At 39.5% G+C, this 25,068-nt stretch overlaps 1 non-coding gene across 1 annotated transcript; it reads right to left on the bottom strand.

Annotated features, from left to right (window-relative positions):
- Positions 1–24,657: 24,657 nt before the first annotated feature.
- On the bottom strand, positions 24,658–24,764 carry LOC122100953. Its single transcript, XR_006146283.1, has one exon. It is a non-coding gene; the product is annotated as a U6 spliceosomal RNA (small nuclear RNA).
- Between the last annotated feature and the right edge of the window lie 304 nt (positions 24,765–25,068).

Raw genomic sequence — 25,068 nt, 5'->3', positions numbered from 1 at the left:
CCCTCTTGAGAAAGCCACAGATTACGTCCAGAGAAGGTCCTATATGGCTTCTCAAGGAAGTCCCAGATGATGTCCGAAGATAGTCATACATTTCTCATCAAGGTAACCCGAGATGACCACCCAAAGAAGCTCCAAATGACCTCAAGAGGTGGTCCTGGATTGCCTCTTAACGAAGCCCCAATGACTACTTTTGAAGAGGTCTCAGGTGGCCTTCTGAGGAAGCCCCAGATGACCTCTGGAGAAAGTCCAAGATGACCCCTGGAGAAGGCCCCAGATGACCTACAGAGTAGGTCTCAGATGGCTTCTTAAGGAAGTTGAAGATGTACTCTTGATGAGGTTCCAGATAGCTTCCTTTGGAAGCCCTACACGGCCTCTCAAAGAGTTCCCAGATGGCTTCCTAAGGAAGCCACACTTGACCTCTAGAGGGGGTCCTCAAAACAGACTGGCAAGCTTGCCCATACGTATCCTTAGAGGTACCTAAATGACTTTTGTCCATGTTGTTCCTCTGAAGACAGACACTTGAGGTAGACTCTCAACCCTGAGTGCTGACACTCTCTCCTATGGGGATTTTTCTCTGGGGCCAAGGCCTGATGCCATCCAAATGGATTATATCAATGGGGTCTCCAAAAATTAGGACCTCTATAGTTCAAGAGAATTCATCGAGACACAGTTAATATAATAAATGTTCTCCAAACCATCAACCCCCAAAATTATGATATCGAAAGCTCCAAATATCAAAGGGCAAGCCTTTTTTTCCCCTTCCCTTTGTCTCTCCTTCACAGTCCTATACTTCCTTCGAGGACTTTCCCTTTTTCTCTTCTACCAGTTCCTTCTTCTATTAAGGCCTCTCCACTCTCCACAGGCCTTAACTGCTTTGCCTGGGTTGTCTTTTGCCATTCTTCACCTCCTGCTCTCCCTCAACATCCTCTCCTCCCAGGTCTTTCCCCTTCTGCTATCATACCACTTTTTTCCTTCCAGGACTTTTCCCTTTTTCTCTCCCCTTCTGTTGCTCTGAACAAGCAGCTTATATAAAGTCTGTACCCCTTCTCCACTCCAACTGCCTAACATTTTTTAACTGTAACATCCCAAACTGCCCACAGCCCAATAAATTCTTAACAGTTCAACACGTGGAGATTAATGCATCAGCCCCTCCCACCGAATGCCCCACCTTCTTTGGTGGCATACTTTGTCCTCTCCAGCTTGCCAGGAGATGGGGCCATGCTGATTATTGGACCCTATATATTATTGGGACCCTGCTGATTAATACAGTATCTTCCTTGTGAACTGGTAGCAATTGAAATTGGAAATTTGATTGTGACATCACAAACCCATTTTGACATCATCACCGCCATGACATCACAAAGCCATTGTGACAACATTGTCATTGTTACATCATGATTCCATTGTGACAGCTCAAATCTATTATGACCTCTTAGCTCCTTTGAAAAATCACATGCCCTTTTCAACATCACAGTCCCTTTGTGTATCCATATCCTTGTTAAGTAATGACAATTGAGATCAGGCATGCCACTATAACATCAAAAAGTGTTTGTGACATCCTCAACAGTGTCTCATCACTTTTTCATTATGGAAACCTCAGCTCATTGTGACATCACCAAACTCAATGACATATTGCATTATGACAACAATTCTCTTTGTAACATCATACACATATCGTGAATGCCTATTCTGTGATTCTGTGGTATGAGAATTGATATGAGAAATGCACATTTGTGCCTACATAACCATTTTGACATCATAATCACTTAGTGACATCACAATGCCATTGTGCTATCACTAACACAATGTGACATCACAAACTTCTCCTGTCCTCATACATTTGAGACATGCTGACATTGTGATATCTTAGACCTTTTGTCCTCATAATTTGTTTTCAACATCATATTTCATGTATGATATATCAGAAATCCACTGTGACATCATGACCATTGTGATATCACACTGACAGATGTCATGATCATCGTGTCATATTGTGACTTCACAAAATGTTTTGATGTCACAGTTACTTTCTGATGCCATATACATAAGGGCTAATCGTAGGTCTATGATGTCATAATTGGTTGGTGATATCCAAATGGTATAAAGGATCCCATTTTTCATGAAATCACAGAGAATAAGAGTTCACAAACAGACTGTGGTATCTCCAAAGGCAGGTGTTGTCACAAATATGATGAAGTCCTAAGAGGCTTGTGATGTCACAGTGTGACACAATGTTCGTGATGTCTGTCAGTATGATGTCATAATGATCATGATGTCACAGTGGATTTCTGATGTCGCATATCATAACTGAAATATTATAAGGATTAAAGCAGATTACATGCTTATAAAGGGCCTAAGACATCACAGTTGCAGCACATCTCAAGACTTATGAGGACAGGGCAGATTTGTGATGCCATGGTGTGTTAGTAATATCACCATGGCACTGTGATGTCACTAAGTGAATATGATGCCATATATTTATGAATCACAATGGTTTTCTGATATCAACCCACATGCCACATTTGAAATAGAATGAAATAAGATAATAGAAATTTACAATGTGTCTATAACATCACAATGACTATATAATTCATAATGCTATGAGGTCATTGTAAATTGTTGATGTTGCAAGGAAGTAATGATGTCATAATGAATATGTGGTGATGGGGTCACAAAGGGTTTGTGATGTTACAATGGCATATATGAATTCAATTGTCATGTGTACACAATGAGGATATGGGTACACATATGGACTGTGATGTCACAAATGCCATGTGTGTTTTCAAAGGTACTTAGGGTCATGATAGCTTTATGATACACAGTTGTGATGAGGTTACCATGGGTTTTTGATATCATGATGGTTTTGTAATATCTCCAACACATGTCCCATTTCAATTGCTAGTATTTCACAATGTGCATGAAGTTCACAGAAGGAGCTTGAAGTCCTAAAGGATATGAATTTTTAAAAATGTTATGAGGTCATTTTAGGTTTGTGAATACACAATGGGACAGTGAAATCACCATGGCAATATCAACTCACTACGTCATGTCAAAATATTCTTTTGGTGTCACAATTAGTTGATGATGCCACATTCGTGATGAAGTCACAAAAGATTGGTGATGTCGCAATGTGTTGGGCATGTCACAATTACATGATGGTTCTCAATTGTCTTTAACTTACAATGAGTATATGAGTTCACAAAGGTACTGCGTCTTCTGCAAAAGTCTGTGTTGTCACAAATATATTGAAATCCTAAAAGGTTTGTGAAGTCAGAATTTGGCACAATGGTTATGATATCTGGCAGTGTGATCTCACCATGGTCATGATGTCACGGGGAATTTGTGATATCAAATGTCATATGTGAAATCTAACGAGGTCGACAACAGATTATGAGGACAAAAAGGCCTATGGTATCAGAATTGCAGCATGTCACAAAAGTTATGATGACAGGATAGGTTTGAGATGTCACAGTGGGTTAGTGATATCACAATGGCAACGTGATGTACAAAGGGATTGTGATGTCACAATGGTTATGAGTTCACGATTTGGTTATGATATCAACCTACAGGCCACATTTGAAATAGAATGAAATCAGAAAAGGCATTCATACTGTGTCTATGATGTCACAATGACAATGTGAAGTACTAATTCTATCATATCATTTTCGTTTTGTGATTTTACAATGAGCAGATGGTGTCAAAACTTCAATGTGATGTCACAATTGTGATGATCTCACAAACTGTTTTTGATGTTAAAATGTCATGTATGATTCTCAATTGTTAATATTTCACAGTGGGGATTTGGGTACACAAAGGGACTGTGATGTCACAAAGCTATGTAATTTTTCAAAGGTTATAAGAGGTCATAATAGATTTGGGATGTCACAATGTGATCCTGGTGTCAAAACAGCAATGTGATTTCACAATGGGTTTGTGATGTCACAGTGGTGATGAGGTCAAAATGGGTTAGTTATGTCATGAGTTTGTAATATCACAATTATTTGTCCAATTTCAAGTGCTCCTAGTTCACCATGAGGACATTGTAATAACCAGCAGTGCCCTTATAATCCACGGGAACAAATAGTCATAATAGGTTCCTAGTCTAGACCACCGGAGAGGGGAGTGCATGCCACTGGAGGGGGAAGGACATGCTGCTGAAGGAGATAGGATGTCAAGCCCCACAGGATGAGCTGCCAAGAAATGATTTGGCATGGACATTTGGGAAGTTATGTTTGAAAACTCTTATGCAGGAAATATATTACAGTGGGGGAAAGGTACAGCCTATATATAGGATGCATGTTCAGAGCAACAGAAGGGGAGAGAAAAAGGGGAAAGTCCTGGAAGGAAAGAAGTGATGAGACTGCAGGAGGGTAAAGACCTGGGAGGAGAGGAAATTGAGGGAGAGCAGGTGGTGAAGGACGGCAACTGGCCACCTGGACAGGGCAGGGCAGGTCTGTCAAGAATAGAGCAGCCTGAAGAGAAGAAGGGAATGGTTGAAGGAAAAAATGAAAAGACCTGAAAGATAGGACAGGTCTGAAGAGAAGGAGGATGAAGAGAAAGGAAAAAGCCTTGTCCTTTGAAGTCTAGAGCTTTGGAGTTAATTATGTTGGGGGCTGGTTGTTTGCAGACCAGTTAACAAATGACTGGATTGATCTTGGGAGGACTGAGGATTCATGGTTGAGGCTGCATTTAGCTCTGGGCATCCAGCCCTGGTCAAGGTAGTCGCTTATTACAAAATTTGTAAGGTTAAGACATGTTTGTGATGGTACATTGCATTAATAATATCACAATGTCAATATGATTCAAAAAGGGATTGTAACGCCACAATGGTGATGTGGTCACAATAGGTTTCTGAAATCAACCTATATGCCACATTTGAGATAGAATGAAATCACAGAATAGGCAATCACATTGTCTCTATGACCTCGCAATGAAAATGTGATGTTATAATGCTATGATGTCATTGTCATTTTGGGATGTCACAATGGGCAGTTGGTATCATAACAATGTGACCTCACTCGAGATGATGTCACACAGCATTTGTAATGGTACAATGGCATGCCTGATGTCAGTTGTCCTTTGTTCACAATGAAGACATGGTTACCCAAAGGGACTGTGATGTCACAAACACCATGTGCTTTTTCAAACGTGCTAAGAGGTCACAACAAGTTTGGGATGTCACAAGGTGATCATGATATCACTGTGGTAATGTGATGTCACAATGGGTTTGTGAAATCACCGTGGTGATAAGGTCACACATGGATAGTGATGTCACAATGAATTTGTAATATCACCATTACATGTCCAATTTCATTCTACTAGATCACAATTAAGATACGAGTTCACATAAGGAGCTAGAATTCAGAAAGGCCATGAATTTTGTAAAATATGAGGAAATAATAGATTGGTGAAAATGCAATGGTGAAAATCCCATTGACAATGTGATGTTACCATTACCTGATATAGTATTTTTTTGAAGTCACAAACAGTTGGTGATGCTATACAGGTGAGGAGGTCACATAGGTTTGTGATTTCACAATGGGATGGTGGGTGATGTCATAGTCTCATGCCAGATCTCTAATTGAAAATGAATATATAAATTCACAAGTGTTTGATGTCTCCAAAGGAATATATTGGCACAAGTTTAATGAGTCGTAACAGGTTTGTGATGTCACAATGTGACTCAGTGGTCATGACATCTGGCAGTGTGATGTCACAGTGGTCATGATGTCACACTGGATTTCTGATATCACATGTCATACCTGAAGTATTATGAGTTGAACAATTTATGAACTCAGAGAGGCCAAAGATAACACACTGGCAGCATGTCAAAAAATTTATGAGGATAGGACAGTTTGATGATGTCATAGTGGGTTAGTGATATCATAATGCCAATATGGTGTCATCAAGGTATTGTGATGTCATAATGGTTATGTGATCACAATGTATTTCTGATATCAACTCACCTGCCACATTTGATATAGAATGAAATCACAGAATAGGCATTCCAAGGCATCTGGGACATAACAATAACATTGTAATGTCATAATGCTATGATGTTATTGTTGTTATATGGTGTCACGATGGGCTGATGTTGTCATAATGATAATGTGATGTTACACTGGTGATGATGTCACAAAGGTTTTGAGATGTTAAAATGGCATGTCTGATCTCAATTGTCATTAGCTCAAAATGATATGGGTACACAAAGGCCTGTGATGTCACAAAGGCCATGCTTTTTTCAATGCTTTTGAGATCACAATAAGTTGGGGACGTCACAATGTGATCATGGTGGCACAATGGCAATGTGATATCACAATGAGTTTGTGTTGTCTCATCAAGTTTGTAATATAACAGTGACATATACAACTTCAATTTCTTCTAATTCACTATGAGGATACTGTAATAACCAGTGGGGACAGAATTATCTGTGGGAGCTGACAATCATTTTAAATTCTTGGCCTGGCTCCCTGGATAGTGTGGGGAATGCTGCCAAAGGTGGAGGTGTCAAACCTCACATGGTGAGCTGTCAAGAAGTGATTGAACATTGGGCAGTTTGGGAAGTGATGGTTGAAAACGGTTAGGCAGGAGACCCTTTGGAGTGAGGAGGGTTACAATCTATATATAGGTTGCATTTTCAGAGCACTGGAAGGGGAGATAAAAATGGGAGCTACCCAGATGGAAGAAAGTGTGAGGACAGCAAGAAGGAAAAAATCTGAGAAGAGAGGAAGTTGAAGGAGAGCAGAAGGTTGGCAATTGGTCACTGGCATAGAGTAGGGCAGACCTGTGGAGAGTGGAGTGGACTGAAGAGAAGAAGGAAGTGGTGGAAGGGAAAAAGGAAAAGACCAGGAAGGAAGGACAGGTCTGTGGCGAAGGAGGGAGGGATGGAAAAGTAACAAGCCTTGCCCGTTGAAGTTTGGATCTTTGGAGATGATAATTTTTTGGATGTTGGTTTGCAGACCAATTAAGAAAGGGTGCCCATTGGAGGTCTGAGGTTTGGTGGTCAAGGCTGCTCTTGGACCTGGGTATCAAGTCCAGGATAAGGTAATCACAGTCCCCTTTCTAGTGTAAATTGGTTTATTGTGTTAAATGCGACTCCATGGTTTTTCTCCTTGCCTTAGAGGTCATAAGTACAGGAGTTCACAGAAAGAGCTTGAAGTCTCAAAGGCCATGAATTTTCTAAGATGTGATATGGCCGTAATAGGTTTGTAAAAACACAATAGGACAGTGACATCACACTGGCAATACCACAATGTCATGTCAATGCTTTAAGACCGCAATTAGTTGTTGATGCCATTCTCATGATGAGGTTACAATAAGTTTGTAATGTCACAATGGGTTCATGGTGTCAGATTGTCATGGCAGTTCTCCATTGTCATTAATTGGCAATGAATGTATGAATTCAAAAAGGGACTGTAATGTCCCCAAAAGCATGTGTTGTCACAAATGTGATGCCATTCTAACAGTTTTGTGATATCACAATGTGACACAATGGTCATGACCTCTGGCAGTATGAGGTCAGAGGGGATTTCTGATATCACATGTCATACCAGAAATATGAGATTGAAAACAGATTGTGAGCTCACATAGGGCCTAATATATGACAATGGCAACATGTCACAAAACTTTTAAGGACAGGACTGGTTTGTGATGGCATAGCAGGTTAATGATATCACAATGGCAATGCGATGTCACAAGGGATTGTGATATCAGAATGGTTATATGGTCAAAATGGGTTTCAGAAACAGAATGAATTCCTAGAATAGGCTTTCACACTGTTACATCTATGATGTAACAATGTCACTGTGATTTATAATGCTATGATGCCATTATCGTTTGGTGATGTCACAATGAGCTGATGGTGTCATAATAACAATTTGATGTCACTGCTGATTTATGATGCTACAAGGGTTATTAGGTCACATTATGTTTCTGATATCAACACACATGTCAAATTTGGAATACAATGAAAAAGTTGGGCGCTGGTGGCTAACACCTTTAATCCAAGCTACTCAGGAGGCTTTGATCTGAGGATAACACTTCAAAGCAAACTCAGGCAGGGAAGTCCATGAGACTCTTTTTTTTTTTCTTTTCTTTTATTTGTGAACATACTGTACAGAGGGGTTACAATTACATGGGCAGGATAATGCGTAAATTTCTTACCAAGAATTGCAGCCTCCTCCTTTGTTTACCTTTCACAGCCTCCCCCTTCTCTCCCCCTAGTCCCAATCCTTCTCCTCCCCCCCCCCCCCCGCACCAACGTTGTAAAGCTCGTTTTGGACATGACAACTTGTACTTCTCATTGTTGCAATAGGTCCACCTGTGTCCTTAAACGACTTGTTTTTCCCCATCTCCTCCACAAGTTATACTGACATCAAACATACTGAAAGCAGGGGTTATACTGTGGGGGAGGGACATACAAAGCAACAAAGAAATAATCTTATAAATGCGTTAGAAACACATGCATGAAAGAAAAAAACATTAAAATACATATCTAAGGGCTCATTTTCCTAACATCACATTATCTGACCTTTTCCGCTTGACTCATACATATACTAGCTATTGCAAATGAGGGAAACCATGGGGCCTATGTTTCTTTGGGCCTGGCTTACTTCGCTTAATATAATTTTTTCCAAGTCTTTCCATTTCCTAACAAATGGGGCAATGTCATTCTTTCTGGTCAACACAGAACTTAAAAAATGTCAAAACCTCCCATGCTCCCGGATTGGAAAGATTAACATCGTGAAAATGGCTATCTACAAATTCAACGCGATACCTATCAAAATTCCAACCTCATTCTTCAAGGAAATAGAAGAGGCAATCCAAAAATTCATACGGAGCAATAAAAGACCCCGAATAGCAAAAACGCTCCTCATCGGAAAGAACACTGCTGGAGGAATATCAATACCAAATTTCAAACTCTACTATAGAGCCATAGTAATCAAAACAGCTTGGTATTGGCATAAGAACAGACCTCAGGACCAATGGAATAGAATTGAAACCCAGAAATGAACCTACAGACCTCTAGCCATCTAATCTTCGATAAGGGAGCTAAAACAATAGAATGGAACAAAGGCAGCCTCTTCAGTAAATGGTGCTGGCAAAATTGGTTAACTACTTGTAGAAAACTAAAGCTAGATCCTTATATATCACCCTGCACCAGAATCAACTCCAAATGGATCAAAGACCTCGAAGTCAAAGCAGACACTCTGAAAACATTACAGGATGGAATAGGAGAAACTCTAGGTCTCCTTGGCTCAGGCCGAAATTTTCTGAATAGAGACCCTGAAACACAACAAATCAAAGAAAGGTTGGACAAATGGGATTGCATAAAGTTGCAGAGCTTCTGCATGGCAAAGGACATAGCTAGCAAGATCAATAGAAAGCCCACGGATTGGGAGAAGATCTTTACTAGCCATACAACGGCCAAGGGTCTCATATCTAAAATATACTTGGAACTCAAAAAATTAAATCCCCCACCAACAAATCCTCAAAGAAATAACTGCCCAATAAACAAGTGGGCAAAAGACTTAAAGAAAAACTTCTCTGAAGAAGAAAGAAGGATGGCCAATAGACACATGAAGAAATGCTCAACATCCATGAGACTCTTATATCCAATAAAAACCACTAGAAAACCAGAAGTGGCGCTGTGGCTCGAATGACAGTGTGCTCGCCTAGAACTGAAGAACAGGGAGAGTACCCAAGCTCAGATTTCAAGCTCCACGCCCCACGACCCACACATGCAAAAAAAAAAAAGATTAAAAACAGACATTCACAATCTGTCTATAACATCACAATGAAAATGTGTCCTCATAATGCTATGTTATCACTGTAGTTCTGTGATGTCAAAAGTAGTTGATGCTGTCATAATGAGAATATGTCACATTGGTGATGTCACTAATGTTCGTTATGTTACAATGGCATGTCTGATATCAATTGTCAGTTCATAATGAGGGTATAGTTACACAAAGAGATTGTGATGTCACAAAGGCCATGTGTTTTTTTCAATGGTGCTAAGAGGTCCTAATAGGTTTGGGATGTCACAATGTGATAGTGATGTCAAATGACAATGAAAGTTCACAATGGGTTTGGGATGTCACATTGGTGATGAAATCAAATAGTTTTGTGAAGTCACATCTCATAATCACATGTCCAATTTCAGTTGCTACTATTTCACAATGAGGATATGAGTTCACAGAAGAAGACTGAATATAAAAGGCCATGAATTTTCTAAAATGCTATGAAGACATACTAGATTTTTGAAAAAACAATGGAACAGTGATATCACAATGGTAATGTAGGTTGCAATATGATGACTTAATAATGTTTTGATATCACAATTGGTAAGGCCACACTGGTGATGAATTTACCAGGTGTGTGAGGTCACAATAGGTTGGTGCTATCAAAATGATACATGTGATCTCAATTGTCATTAACTCTCAATGCGTATATGAGCTCACAAAGGAACTATGATGTCTCCAAAAGCATGCGTTGTCTCAAAAGTGATGCAGTAGTAACAGGTGTTAGGACAAAATACTCATAACATCTATCAGTGTAATGTCACCATGATCTAGATGTCAACTGAATTCAGGTTTCACATTTCATTCCTGGACTGGGTATGAGAGGATTGCAATTTCACAGTGGGTTAGTGATATCACAATGGAAATGTGGGATCACAAAGGGGTTGTGTTACCACAATTGCTATTAGAACACAATGTGTTTCTACTATAATAGGTTTGTGTTGTCACAATTGGTGGGAAATGTCACCATGCCATGCCAGATCTCAAATGTCATCAATTCACAATGAAGATATGAGTTCACAAAGAGACTGTGTTGTCTCCAAAGTCATGTATTGGCACAAATGTGAAGAAGTCCTAATAGATTTATGAGTTCACAATATGATACAATGGTCTTGATATCTATCAATGTGATGTCACAATGTTCATGATGTCAGAGTCAATTTCGAATATCATATGTCATACCAGAATCATTATGAGTTTGAAAACATTATAAGCTTACTAAAGGCAGCATATCACACAAGTTATGATTAAAAACTCAAGGTCTTCTTGAACTCAAAGCAGACACTCTGAAAACATTACAGGATGGAATAGGAGAAACCCTGGGTCTCCTCGGCTCAGGCCGAAATTTTCTGAATAGAGACCCGGAAACACAACAAATCAAAGAAAGGTTGGACAAATGGGATTGTATAAGGTTGCAGAGCTTCTGCAGGGCAAATGACATAGCTAGCAAGATCAATAGGAAGCCCACGGACTGGGAGAAGATCTTTACTAGCCATACAACGGACAAGGGTCTCATATCGAAAATATACTTGGAACTCAAAAAATTAAACCACCCAACAACAAATCCTCAAAGAAACAACTGCCCAATAAGTAAGTGGGCGAAAGACTTAAAGAGAAGCTTCTCTGAAGAAGAAAGAAGGATGGCCAATAGACACATGAAGAAATGTTCAACATCCCTAGCCATAAAAGAAATGCAAATCAAAACAACATTGAGATATCACCTCACTCCAGTTAGAAGGGCAAAAATCAAGAACTCTAACAACAACAGATGCTGGAGGGGATGTGGACAGAAAGGAACCTTACTTCATTGTTGGTGGGAATGTAAACTTGTTCAACCACTTTGGAAAGCAGTATGGAGGTTCCTCAAAAGACTTCACATAGAGCTCCCCTATGACCCAGCAATCCCACTTTTGGGCATTTACCCTAATGTTTACAAACAAGACCACACTAAAGCTACCAGCACAACTATGTTTATTGCAGCATTATTTACCATAGCTAAGATATGGAACCAACCCAGATGCCCCTCAGTAGATGAATGGATCAAGAAAATGTGGTATATATACACAATGGAATTCTATGCCTCCATCAGAAAGAATGACATTGCCCCATTTGTTAGGAAATGGAAAAACTTGGAAAAAATTATATTAAGTGAAGTAAGCCAGGCCCAAAGAAACATAGGTCCCATGGTTTCCCTTATTTGTAATATCTAGTATATGTATGAGTCAAGCGGAAAAGGTCAGATAATGTGATGTCAGGAAAATGAACCCTTAGATGTGTATTTTAATGTTTTTTTTCTTTCATGCATGTGTTTCTAACACATTTATAAGATTATCTCTTTGTTGCTTTGTATGTCCCTCTTCCACAGTATAACCCCTGCTTTCACTATATTTGATGTCAGTATAACTTGTGGAGGAGATGGGGAAAAACCAGTTGTTTAAGGACACAGGTGGACCTGTTGCAACAATGAGAAGTACAAGTTGTCATGTCCAAAAGGAGCTTTACAACGTTGGTGCGGGGGGGAGGGAGGGGGGAAGGAGAAGGATTGGGATTGGGGGGGAGGGGGGAGGCTGGGAAGGGATGTGAAGGATAAACAAAGGAGGAGGCTGCAATGCTTGGTAAGAAATGTACGCATTATCCTGCCCATGTAACTGTAACTCCTCTGTACAGTATGTTCACAAATAAAATTAAATTAAATTAAAAAAAAAAAACTCAAGGTCTTTGGAGCTTAAATTTTTTTTCTTTGAAATTGTATCCTCATTGTGAACTAGTAGAAATTGAAATTACACATGTCATTGTGATATTACAAACTCATAATGACATCACAAATTCATTTGGCCTCATCACCACTGTGACAACACAAACCCATTGTGACATCACATTGCTGTTGTGCCTTCGCAATCACATTGTGACATCACAAAGCTATTGTGAACTCTTAGCACCTTTAAGAAAACACATGACCTCTGTGGCATCACAGACCCTTTGTGTACCCATATCCTCATAGTGAACTAATGAAAATTGTGATCACACATAGCATTGTATCATCACAAATACTTTGAGCAATAATTATGACTGTGAAATCACATTGTCATCATGACATCATCATCTCATTGTAACATCACCAAACACCAATGAAACCATACCATTTTTTCTTTTTTTTTCTTCTCCGTGTTATTTATTGTAAGTATAGTGTACAGAGGGATTGCAGTTACATTAGCAAGGTAATGAGTACATATCCTATCAAACATTGCTGCCTTGACATCATATTGTCATTTGGATGTCATAGACCCATTGTGAATGCCTATTCTTTGATTTCATTCAATTTCAAATGTGTCATGTGAGTTGATTTCAGGAAACCATTGTGAACTCATAACTTTTGTGACATCAAATCTCTTTGTCACAGCACATTGCCTTCATTATATCACTAACTCACTGTGACATCAAATACTTCTCCTGTCCTCATAATTTTTGTGAAATGCCATTGTGGTATCTTAGGCCCTTTGTGAGTTGAAATACTGTGTTCGACCTCATATTTCAGATATGACATGAGATATCTAAAATCCAGTGTAACATCATATCACACCACTGGACATCATAACCATTGTGTGACTTTGGACATCTCAGACCTGTTAGTTCTTCACCTTTGTGACTACATATACTTTGGTGACATCAGAATCCCTTCCCAAACTCATATACACATAATGAATTAATGACAATTGAGATCCTACATGCCATTGTGACATCACCAACCCCTTGGGACATCTCAAATCTATTGTGACCCCTCATTAGTATGGTGTCACCAATTGTGACCTCACAACATGATTATAACATGATGTTGAGACATCACATTGTCATTGTAAAATCACTGTCCTATTGGGTTTTCACATGCTATGACCTCATACTATGAAGCTTCTTCTATCACCTGGTATCCTCACATTGAATTATGAGTAATTGAAATTGGATATATCATTCTGATATTACAAATAAACTGAAATCACAAAACCATTGTGACCTCATCACCAATGTGACATCAAAAACCCAATAAGACTTCTCATTTCCATTGTGACATCTCATTTCCATTGTGACATTATGGATCACATCATACCATTACTAAACTATTATGACCTCTTACCACCTTTGAAAACACACATGACCTCTGTGACATCACAGAACTTTTTTTGTATCCATATCCTCATGGGGAACTAATGACACCTGACATCAGACATACCATTGAAACATAACAAATCTTTTCTGACATCATCATAATTGTGACATCATGTTGCCATTATGATACCATCAGCTCATTTTGACATGTAAAACTACAATGACATCATAGCACTGTAACATCACATTGTCATTCTGATGTCATATACACGTTGTGTTTGCCTATTATGTTATTTGATTCTATTTCTAATGTGGCATGTTGGTTGATATCAGAAACCCATTGTGAGTTCATGACCATTGTGATATCACGGTGCCTGAGTAGCATCACATTGCCTTTGTTATGTCACATTGCCAAATTGATGTCACAAAGGGAATTTTGATGTGACAATGGTTATGACAACACAATGAGTTTCTGATATCAACCCATATGCCCCATTTCAAATACAATGAAATCACAGATCAGGTATTCATAATGTGACTGTGATATCACAATGACATAATGGCAAATGCTATAATGTCATTGTCATTTTGTGATGTCACCATAAGCTAAAGATGTCATAATAACAATGTGATATGACACTGGTTATGACGTCACACAGGGTTTATAATGTTACAATGGTTATGAGGTCACAATGTGTTTCTGATATCAACTGATATGCCACATTTGAAATATTATGAAATCACAGGATATACATTCACAGTACATTCACAGTGTGTCTATGACAGCAAAATGGCAATGTTATGATGTCACTGTAGCTTGATGATGTCACAATGAGCTGATGGTGTCATAACAACAGTCTGATGTCAAATTGGATATGATGTCACTAAGGGTTTGTGATGTCAAAATGGCATGTCAGATCTTAATTGCCGTTAGTATATAGTGAGGATATGAGAATGAAATCATAATGACATACACAAATGAACTGTGATGACACATGTGTTTTGTCAAAAGTGCTAAAATTCCTAACAGGTTTCAGTTTTCAAAATGTTAATGATATAAAACTGGGTTAGTGATGTCAAAACTAGTTTGTAATGTCACATCTTATTTCAAATTTCAATTGCTACAAGTTCACAATGAAACACGTTCATAGAAAGAACTTGATATCCCAAAGGCCATGAATTTTCTAAGATGTGATGAGGGCATAATAGATTTGTGAAAACATGATGGTACAGTAATATCACAATTGCAATATGATATCAAATTATGTCATAAGAGTGTTATGTGACAATAAGTTGGTGATACCATAATAGTGATGATTTCAAAATACCTTTGTGATGTCGCAGTAGATTGCTGATGTGACAATGGCATGCCTCAATTGTCATTAACTCACAATGAGTATATAATTTTAGAATGTGATTGTGAGGATTCCAAAGGGATTTGTTGGCACAAATGTGATGAAGTTAGAACAGATTTGTGATGTGACAATGTGACACAATAGTCATTACATCTAGCAATGTGATGTCACAATATTCATGATGTCACAGTATATTTCTATTATTTCCCTCATTCTAATCACAACTTTTGGAATAGAGCTATGTGCTGAGTCCTTCATAGGGTGCTCTGTGCTGAGTCTTGCACAGGGAGCTATGTGTAGAGGCTTTCAGAGGGTGCAGTGTGCTGAGTCCTGCATTGGGTGCTGTGTTCTGAGTCTTTCACAGGATGCTGTGTGCTGAGTAATGCGAAGAGTGCCACGTGCTGTGTCCTTCTCAGGATTCATTCTTTCATTGGGTCATTGTAAGAGCTACATACTGAGATGATTATGCAGACAAGAAGTTTGAGTTCAGATATGTCTCCATGGCAGGGACAAAATTATGTATTACTGAAGACTAGTGAGTTGTCTCCTGAAGACAATTGTTTTGTTCTGCTTTGGCTAAGTCATCACCTTGAACTCAGGGCCTAGGCTCTGACCCTTACCTCTTGGGCACATGGCTACCACTCCACCATGTGGAACCACGGACCCCCTTGCAGCAGAGTGCCATGACCTAGGGGTTGATAGCTGCCTTCTCAGGAAGCTGAGATCTGAGGATCTGGGTTCCAAACTATCTCATACACAAAAGGTCCTATGAGACTATTATGTCCAATTGAACACTAAGAAACCTGAAGTGGAAGCTTGGTACTTGTGGCTCATGCCTGTCATCCTAGCTACTCAGGAGGATGAGATCTGAGGATCATGGTTCAAAGCTAGTCTGGGGCAGAAAAGTCCTTGAGACACTTAGCTCCAATGGGCCACCAGAAAACCTGAAGTGGCTCTGTGGCTCAAGTGGTAGAGCACCAGAATTGAGCTGAAGAACTCAGGGACAGCACGCAGGCCCATACATCATCTGCTACAACCAACAACAACAAAAAAGCAGAAACAAACTAACAAACCTGAAGTAGAGGGCTGGGAATGTGCCGTAGAGTGCTTTGCATATATGAAACACTGGCCTTGATTTCTCAGGGCCACCTCACTAGCAAAAAGCCTGAAGTAGCTCTGTGGTTCAAGTGGGAGAGAGCTATCCTTGTTCAAGAAAAACAAGGTACAGTGCTGAATTCAAGCTCCATTACTGGTGTCTGCACGCACACACAGGGTCACACACACACACACACACACACACACACACACACACACACACACACACAGACCAGAAGTGAAACTAAGACACAGAATGGTAAAGCACTAGGCTTCTGCACTGAGCTCATGTTCAGCACCCAGGCCCTGTGTTCAACCCAAAACCTAGCCACCCAGGGCCCAACAAGGAGAGGTCAAATGTTTCAAAACATGATGAGCTTCACCATCCCTAGATGACAGGAATCTTTCTGATATGTGATATGTGCTTGGATTTCCCAAGGTTCCAGAAACCTAGGAAAGGCATCACAGGCCCATAATCGCCTGCAATTAAACATTTCATTAGGTTCAATATCCTAGTTTTCTGCCTGAAGAACTCCTGAATTATATTGAGCACTGTATCTGAACACCGGAATATAGTCTCACAAAGGCAGGATAAGTGCAGGGAACTTGGCCTGCCAAGGGAGGTTACAAAAATGAAGGCATCCTGTCAAAACAGAGAACTGGGGAGAGAGATAGCTTGGGGTACAAAGAGGCCTTTTTCTCCTGGCCTTCAGAGCCTACCCACACTCATCCTCACTAATTGGTCCAAATGGAGTTGTTTCACCGCTGTACAGGAGTAAGGCCTTTTGTTTACCAGTTCATACAATGAGTGAGACTTCTTCCCACAGCATGGGGTGGGAAGAAACTCTCAGGTTACACTGGGAACAGTAAGGAGAGTCCCTGAACATGCACTGTTTCGAAAGCACTCTCTATACTATGAAATCATTGTATTAAAAATAAAAACAAATTTCCTAGTTTGGTGCTGTTCATTATGAGTACTCTGAAACTATACCTAAAGGAACATCCATACATACGCAAAGACATGGAGGTACAGGCCCTTTTTGCGAGGGCAGGTCCTGGGGTTGGATTATGAGCCTAGGCATTATCCCTGAGCTGCTTTTGCTCAGGTATTGCATTAACCTTCAGTCGCAGCCCCACATCTGGGCTTTTCTGTGATCTCTTAGAAATAACAGTGTCATGGACTTTCCAATACTGGCTGGATTCAAACTAAGGTTCTCTACATCTCAGCCTCCTCAGAGCTGAGATTAGAATCAGCAGCCACTGGCTACCTTTTCTTTCCTTCTTCATTTTTTACTCTGGACAAGCTGACTTCTTAACAGGGTCATTCCATTGGTTTTAATTTATAAGTAAACTACCCAATGTTCTTTATAGCTGCTTTCTCTGAAAACGATTTTCTCTCCTCATCTTCTACTCTGGTCACAGGTTTGCAGCCAAAAGTGAGAAAGGAGTGTTCCAGTATTTGGGAGCAAATGTCCACAGGACATGCCAGTTCAGTCACTTAGCATTGAGCTGCAGTAAATTTACTGTCTCAGGATGAGTGGATCGAAAGCTGGAACGATCCTCATGCAGTCTGAAGTGCTACTTTTGCCTATAAAATGACCTAATAATTATGAATGTTTACAACCTTAAGTATCTAGAACACACTAGAAACATCTTCCAGTTTCTGTTTTTCTCTAGTACCTCTTGAGATTTAGACTAAAGGTTTGTGTGGAGCAGTTCCTTGGCGAATCCCTGAGGAAAGTTCCTAGAATCCTCCTCAGGAGATTGCCGTCCAAAGCCAGCCTGTGCAGGAAGTTGTGAGCCTCTTTTCTCCAATAAACCACCAGTAAACCAGAATGGAGCAGTGGCCAGAGGGTAGAGCTCCAGCTTTGAGAGACAAAGCCAAGCAGGAGATACTGGCCAGAGCAGGCAGGAAAGCCTGGGAGGTGCTCATGTCCAATTTTTATCGACCAGATGGCTGGAAGTGGAGCTGTGGCAGTGGTAGAGCCTCAGCCTTGAGTAACACAACTCAGGATTCCATAGGGCCCTGAGTTTAAACCCTGGGATGGCCACAAAAAAAAAATTCAAAGAGAGAAGGCCAAGTTATGTATCAGTGCCTTACCTACTTATGTGTGTAATACCTCCCTGAGTGGAAACTGACCATATGCAATGCTTCTGCTTTTATTTACTGATTTATTTTTCAGAGATGCCTGTTGCACAAACTGCATCATAATCTTCATTTCAGGCCCATCGCTTTTCTCTTCCAGGGTTGCAGGCCAGTGTCCTTATATGATGCACACTTAGGCTCTCAGCAGGGTTTATTTACATTTTATTATGAGGCCAACACAGGAACCATCACAAATCAGGCAAGGGAAGACAAGATCAGGTTTCTTAGAGGTAACCGGTATTCAGAAAAATTAACTTGGGGACGAAAAATGGCAGCCTACTTATATAAAACTACCATTAAGAAAAAGATGAGGGCGCTGGGAATGTGGATTAGTGAGAGACTGTTTGCCTAGCATGCAAGAACCCTGGGTTCGATTCCTCAGTAGCACATACACAGAAAAAGCCAAAATTGGTGCTGTGACTCAAGTAATAGATTGCTACAGATAGTGCCCAGGCCTTGAGTTCAACAGAGAACTGGCAAAGAGATAAATAGGTAGGTAGGTAGGTGGGTGGGTAGATAGATAGATAGATAGATAGATAGATAGATAGATAGATAGATAGATAGATAGATAGATAGATAGATAGATAGATAGATAGATAGATACAAAGATGATAGATGAATCTGTTCTTGGACGTCAAGAGGGAAGAAGGGAATAATTAGCAGTCATGAGGCCTTCTGCAGTTTGCCAGGATACTAGTATCGCATTCACATAACCACAGAGCAGGAAGACTGTCTCTCTCCCGCTTCTCAGGCACATGAGGGCCCCAGAGCCAAGAGGGAAGAGCCAGGTTCTAACTAAGGTGCTTGGAGAGAGAAGAGAAACGGCCCTGCTTCTCCTTGGACTAGGGATTGGCATTAATGATGGGCAGAATGAAGGAAGGAGAATGGACTCACCGAGGTAGAAGAAGGGCCTTCAAATCTGACAGATGAAGAGTGAAAAACCCACTCCTTAAAACCAGAGATCAGGGTTTTCAACTCTGTTCCTCCCCCCCCCCACACACACTCACTCACACACTAAACTGGCTCTGTATTGGTAACCTAAAGATAGCTTGAGGCTCCCTTCACCTGAGGGAGGAAGGTTAATCAGTCATTGTTTGAAGAGGCTGAGAAAAGCCTGACCCTGGTGTAACTCTAACAAATGTTTGAAGTCCCCCGCCCCCCCCCCACAGCCGTTGCTGGTTGTGCCTGGAATGAATAAGTGGTTTTGCAGCTCACTTTCCTGTTGAGTGTGTCTTTTCTGCCTCCTAATCCTGCAGGCCTTGGTCTCTTCACCTAGCCTGGCTTTTGCAACTATTTTCTGTCCTTCAAATACAGTGATACAGTGGAGTTCTTCCTGCTAACAGGGCTAGGGCTTGTACCATGAGAAATTAATTTGAACCCAGGATGGGTCAATAATGTTTCTTTCCTGCTTCTATAGCTTGAGAACTGTAAGAACATTTAGAGTGCAAGTAAATTCTCATCACCAAGGGAAACCCAGGAAGCTCTTGAACATCTGACCTTTCAGAAGTGGAAGTCAGAGTGTCATAGTCTTTCCTACTCTGGCTGACTTTACCCTGTGATCCTGAGACCTCAGCCTCCTAAGCTAGGGTGATGGGCGTGAGCAACTGATTCTCTGCTAGGTTCAGAACTGTAATGACATTTTCAGTACAAGTCAACTGCTTATCACAAAGGGCTTGGGGAGCATATTAACTCTTTCAGAACCGTGTAGCACACAAGGTTATAATGCTAGAGTCTCAGAGGCTGGGCATATGGATCTACTAAACTTGAACCTTGAGCTCTGACTCCAATTCTGGTATACATCAGCATTCATTTTCCAGAGAACGTTCTCTTAATTAGCAAATAGGAAAAATACTTTGATTAACCCTCACTTTTTTCGAGTTGTGTGTCTCGAACTCAAGCCTGGGCACTGTCCCTGAGCCCTTCAGCTCAAGGCAAACAGTACCAATTGAACCACAGTGTCTTTTGGTGGTTCATTGGAGATAAGAGTCTAACAGGCTTTCCTACTTTTCCAGATGTGAGCCACCAGAATCTGGCCTTTTATTTTTGAAAGTCCTGGGGCTTGATCTTATGGCCTGGGTACTATCTCTGAGCTTCTTTTTCTCAAGAATAGAGATCTACCACTTGAGCCACTCCACAGCTTCTGAGTTTTTCTAAGTATGTGGTACTGAGGAGTCAAACCATGGGATTCATGCATCCTGAGCAAGCTCCTTACCACTAAGTCACAATTCTAGCCCCACCCTTACAATTTTATTCCTCAACTTGCCTATCCTCAAGAAAAGGCCTCTGATTATAAATCATCTAACGAAATCCCTATAGGAAGGTGTCCAAAGATAAAGAAGACAAAACTCATCTGTGGGAGAGACTCTAAACATGTGAAGACTGTAACAAATGCTTCCATTTAATTATGTATCATGTTTCAAAACTTAATAAAGTATAAATGAAAATGAGTCAATGTCCTAAATTATTGTGAATCATTTTATAATAGATGTAAAACATGTACTAAATATTATGTGTACAGTAATACTAAATACAATAAACAATAAATAAATGAATCAAATAAAAAATAAAAAATAAAATACAAAATCAATAATAAAAATAATATGTAATAAACATACATATGTAAGTATATATCATATATTACACATGTATAGAAATATTTTTTTCCATTGCAGGGCATTCATTTGGGGCCTCAGAACTCTAGCCTGAATTTTTTTCCTCAAAGACAGTAAGCTTCCCCTTCACCCATGGTGCAAAAGAGTTACCTGGAGGGTGAGATCAAATCACAGTAATTACAGAAATACTGGCCCCAGTTACATGACAGTGGCTTAATTTTTTTAATGAAAGCAGTTATGTTCATTAAGTTCCATAAAGAGCATTTTTTAAAAAAGCACTGTAGAATTTTGTACAGCTTTTCAGACATCCTTACCTTACCTCCAAAGTGCTTCTCTGAGCACTACATTGTTTCTTTTTTTGTACATTTTTATTGCAAAAAATGTTGTACAGAGGGATCACAGTTACATGAGCAAGGTCATGAGTTCATTTCCTATTGAGCATTGTTGCCTCCTCTTTGTTTGTTTTCCCCCTACCATCCCTTCCCTCCCATCTCCACAACTACTCCCCCTGCAGAGCTCAGTGACTATTTTTTTATTTTTGGCTGGCACGGGGTTTGAACTCAAGTAGTGGCAACTCTGCACCTACCCTCACATTGCTACAGATTTACCAAGACCCTGAGTTCAAATCCCAGGCTAAGGAAGGAAACTGGCAAAAATTCCAAACTAGAGACGTTTATTTCTTTTTAATTTAGTTAAATAGTTAATTAATTGTTTTATTTATTCTTTATTTTGCCAACCACGGGGCTTGAACTCAGGTTGTGGCAACTCTGACTCAGCTTCCATCACCCTAGGCTGTGGTGCAGTCTCTGGACCCATAGCCGATCCTGGGATCCTAGGCCCTGAGGGTTTGCAGGAAGAAATAAAGTAGGATACCACAAAAAGTGGCAAGCTTCAGAGGGCTGGGGTATTACGTCTTTTTCTTTGCACCGTGGGTCTGAATGACAAGGCTGCAAAGTGGACATGACCTGCCATTGCTCGTACATGCAAGGCAAACACTCTACCCCTGAGCCACCTTCTATTTTCTCATTCCTGGAAGAAGCTGCACATGAAGACAACAGTGATCCTCATTTTCAGTCTGTACATTTGAATACGGAGAGGAACATCTTTCCCCGGCTCTCCATCAATTCCCAACTTTCCAGTTAGAATGATTTAGAATAATAAAAATGTAAAAAGAGAAAATAAATCATCATGAAAAAAAAGATGCAGAAAATTCACTGTATTTTTCCCACAAGTTCAAAAAATATGAAATATTGGGGAAATACATGGACACCTTATTCCCACTGGCACTGAAAGTCTCTAGTTAGGCAATTCTGATGAAGATGAGTAACAAAATGAAAAAGTGAGAAATCGTATCAATTGCAAGAAAAAAAATGGAGTAGGATCAAGCAAATTTCTTCTTTGAGCTGCTGAAAATAATTGGCTTAGTAGAGTGTTCTGACTACCTTCCATAAAGGCCACTCATGTGAATACTAGGGATGACAATGAATATACCCCTCTTCATCGGGAAGCCTACAGTGGACACTTATACATTGTCCATGAGTTGGTGGCTCAAGCAGCAGATATTCATGCAAAAATTGTTAATGGCTGGACACCCCTGTGCAGTGCTTACTCGTGTAATAATACCAGTGTGGTGTCTTTCTTACTTCATCATGATGCAGATACCAATGCCCAAACTAAACGCTTCTTGACTCCCTTGCATCTTGCTCCTGGGAATATAGATAGCAAAAATACACTGGATCTCCTTCTGTTGAAACATTATATCAAACCAGGTCTGAAGAACAACTTGGAAGAAACTGCCTTTGATATTACCAAAAGGATAAGTATGCATCACTACCTCTTTGAAGTTGTGGAAGGCTGTACAAATTGTTCTATTAAATTGTAATGTTTCGGTTAAGTTTCTTTTCTTTTATCTTTTTTTTTTGTTGTTGAATTTTATTATTTTACTGTGAAAACACCATACAGAGGGGTTAAAATTACATGGGCAAGGTAATGAGTACATTTCTTACCAAGCATTGTTGGCTCCTCCTTTATTTCCCCTTCTCATAACTTCTCATCTCCCCACTACTCCCCTCCCCCCTCACTAACCCTCCCCCTGGCCAAAGTTGTAAAGTTCGTTTTTCTACATGACATCTTGTATATCTCATTGTTGCAATGGGTCAACCTGTATCCCTATTTAAACAATTTGTTTTTTTCCTTCCCCTCCACAAATCATACCAACACCAAATACAATTAAAGCGGGGGTTATACGGTGGTAGAGGGACATACAAAGCAACAAAGAAATCATCTTATAAATATGTTAGAAACAATTGCAAGAAAGAAAAAAAAAACATTTGAATCCTTATCTTGGGGTTCATTTCACCTAACATCAACTTATCTGACCATTTCTGCTTGTCTCAGACATATACTAGTTATTGCAAATAAGGGAAACCATAGGATATATGTTTCTTTGGGCCTGGCTTACTTCACTTAATATATTGTTTTCCAAGTCTTTCCATTTCCTAACAAATGGGGCAATGTCATTCTTTCTGAGGGAGGCATAAAATTCCATTCCATAGGATTCTATTTTCTTAATCCATTCATCTACTTAGAGGCATCAAACAAGACCATACTAAAGCTACCAGAAAAACTATGTTCATTGCAGCATTATTTAGCATAGTTAAGATATCAGTTACGTTTCTTAAACATCAAAATGCCAGTCCATTCTTTGTGTCCATACAAAATATTTTCACAATCCAAATAACAGCAATATCTTAATGTAAAAATTCTGTGGAATTTTTCCAAGTGAATTGCCTGGCTTTGATGTCAAAATGTGAGTTGTTTGTGTACATCTGTAATGATTTCTGCACAGTTTAAGATTTTTTAATCAGAAATAATTTGATCTTATCTGTTGAAATGAGTGGTACAGAAACTAAAGATATTTCTGGTTCTTTTCTGAAAAAAGTATATTTTAAAATATTCTATATTCTGTGTTTGCATAATATCCATAATCTATTTCATTCTTTCCTAGATATACTTTGAATTCAACATTGTTTTATAATATATATATTTATTAATAAATGTGTCCTTTCATATTGCATTCCATATAGAAAATTTAAGATTACTTTTTTCTAGGTTCTTGTTTTTGTTTTTTGGTCCAGTCGTGGGCCTGAACTCTGGGCCTGGATGCTGTCCCTCAGCTCTTCAGCTCAAGGCTAGCACTCTACCACTTGAGCCACAGCGCCACTTCTGGCTTTTTTTTGCTTATGTTGTGCTGAGGAATCGAACACAGGGCCTCAAGCATGCAAGGCAAGCTCTCTACCACTGAGCCACCTTCCCAGTCCCTTTTTCTAGGTTCTTATAGTAGTATGTTTCTTTGGGATAAAATGACAATGTTAACTAATTTCAAAAGTTTTGTAAAGGTTATTCTATGTAAAGGCCTTTCCAAGGTGAAGATTTAATACGCTGATGTCAAACTAATGTTTAATTCTAACACTTGCATATATTGTTACGCTTGTAATTTTGCAATCAACTTCTTAATAACTGTTTTTCATTTCTGCAACTGAAGAACGAAAAATATGGAATACTTCACATATTTCCATATTATCCTTGTGCAAGTGTCATGTTAATCTCTGTATTGTTGTAATTTGGGTATACGTACTACTGAAGCAGGTAGTATCCTCTAAATTTAAGTAATTAATGATGCAATCTTTATACAGGCTTATATCCTTGGGTGCCTATTTGTAGCAAGGAAACCTTATTGTTCCTAACAATACTATTGATCTTATTTCCCTAAAATAATGTGTATAGTGGAAAAAAATTATATTGTTCAGTCAATTGCTCACATTTGTGTTTTTTTGTCAATGACAATTTTAAGGCTTTTTCATTTTAGATTTGATCATACTTTGAAGCACTTATAGCTAGGTCCTAAGGTGATGGCTTTTTCAAGTACTTATTTATGTAACTGAGTTAGCTTTGTGGAG

The sequence above is a fragment of the Dipodomys spectabilis genome, unplaced genomic scaffold (assembly GCF_019054845.1).
Source record: "Dipodomys spectabilis isolate Male_0828 unplaced genomic scaffold, ASM1905484v1 ptg000612l, whole genome shotgun sequence".
Taxonomy (NCBI): Eukaryota; Metazoa; Chordata; class Mammalia; order Rodentia; family Heteromyidae; genus Dipodomys; species Dipodomys spectabilis.
This window is presented reverse-complemented; position numbering and strand designations above follow the sequence as displayed.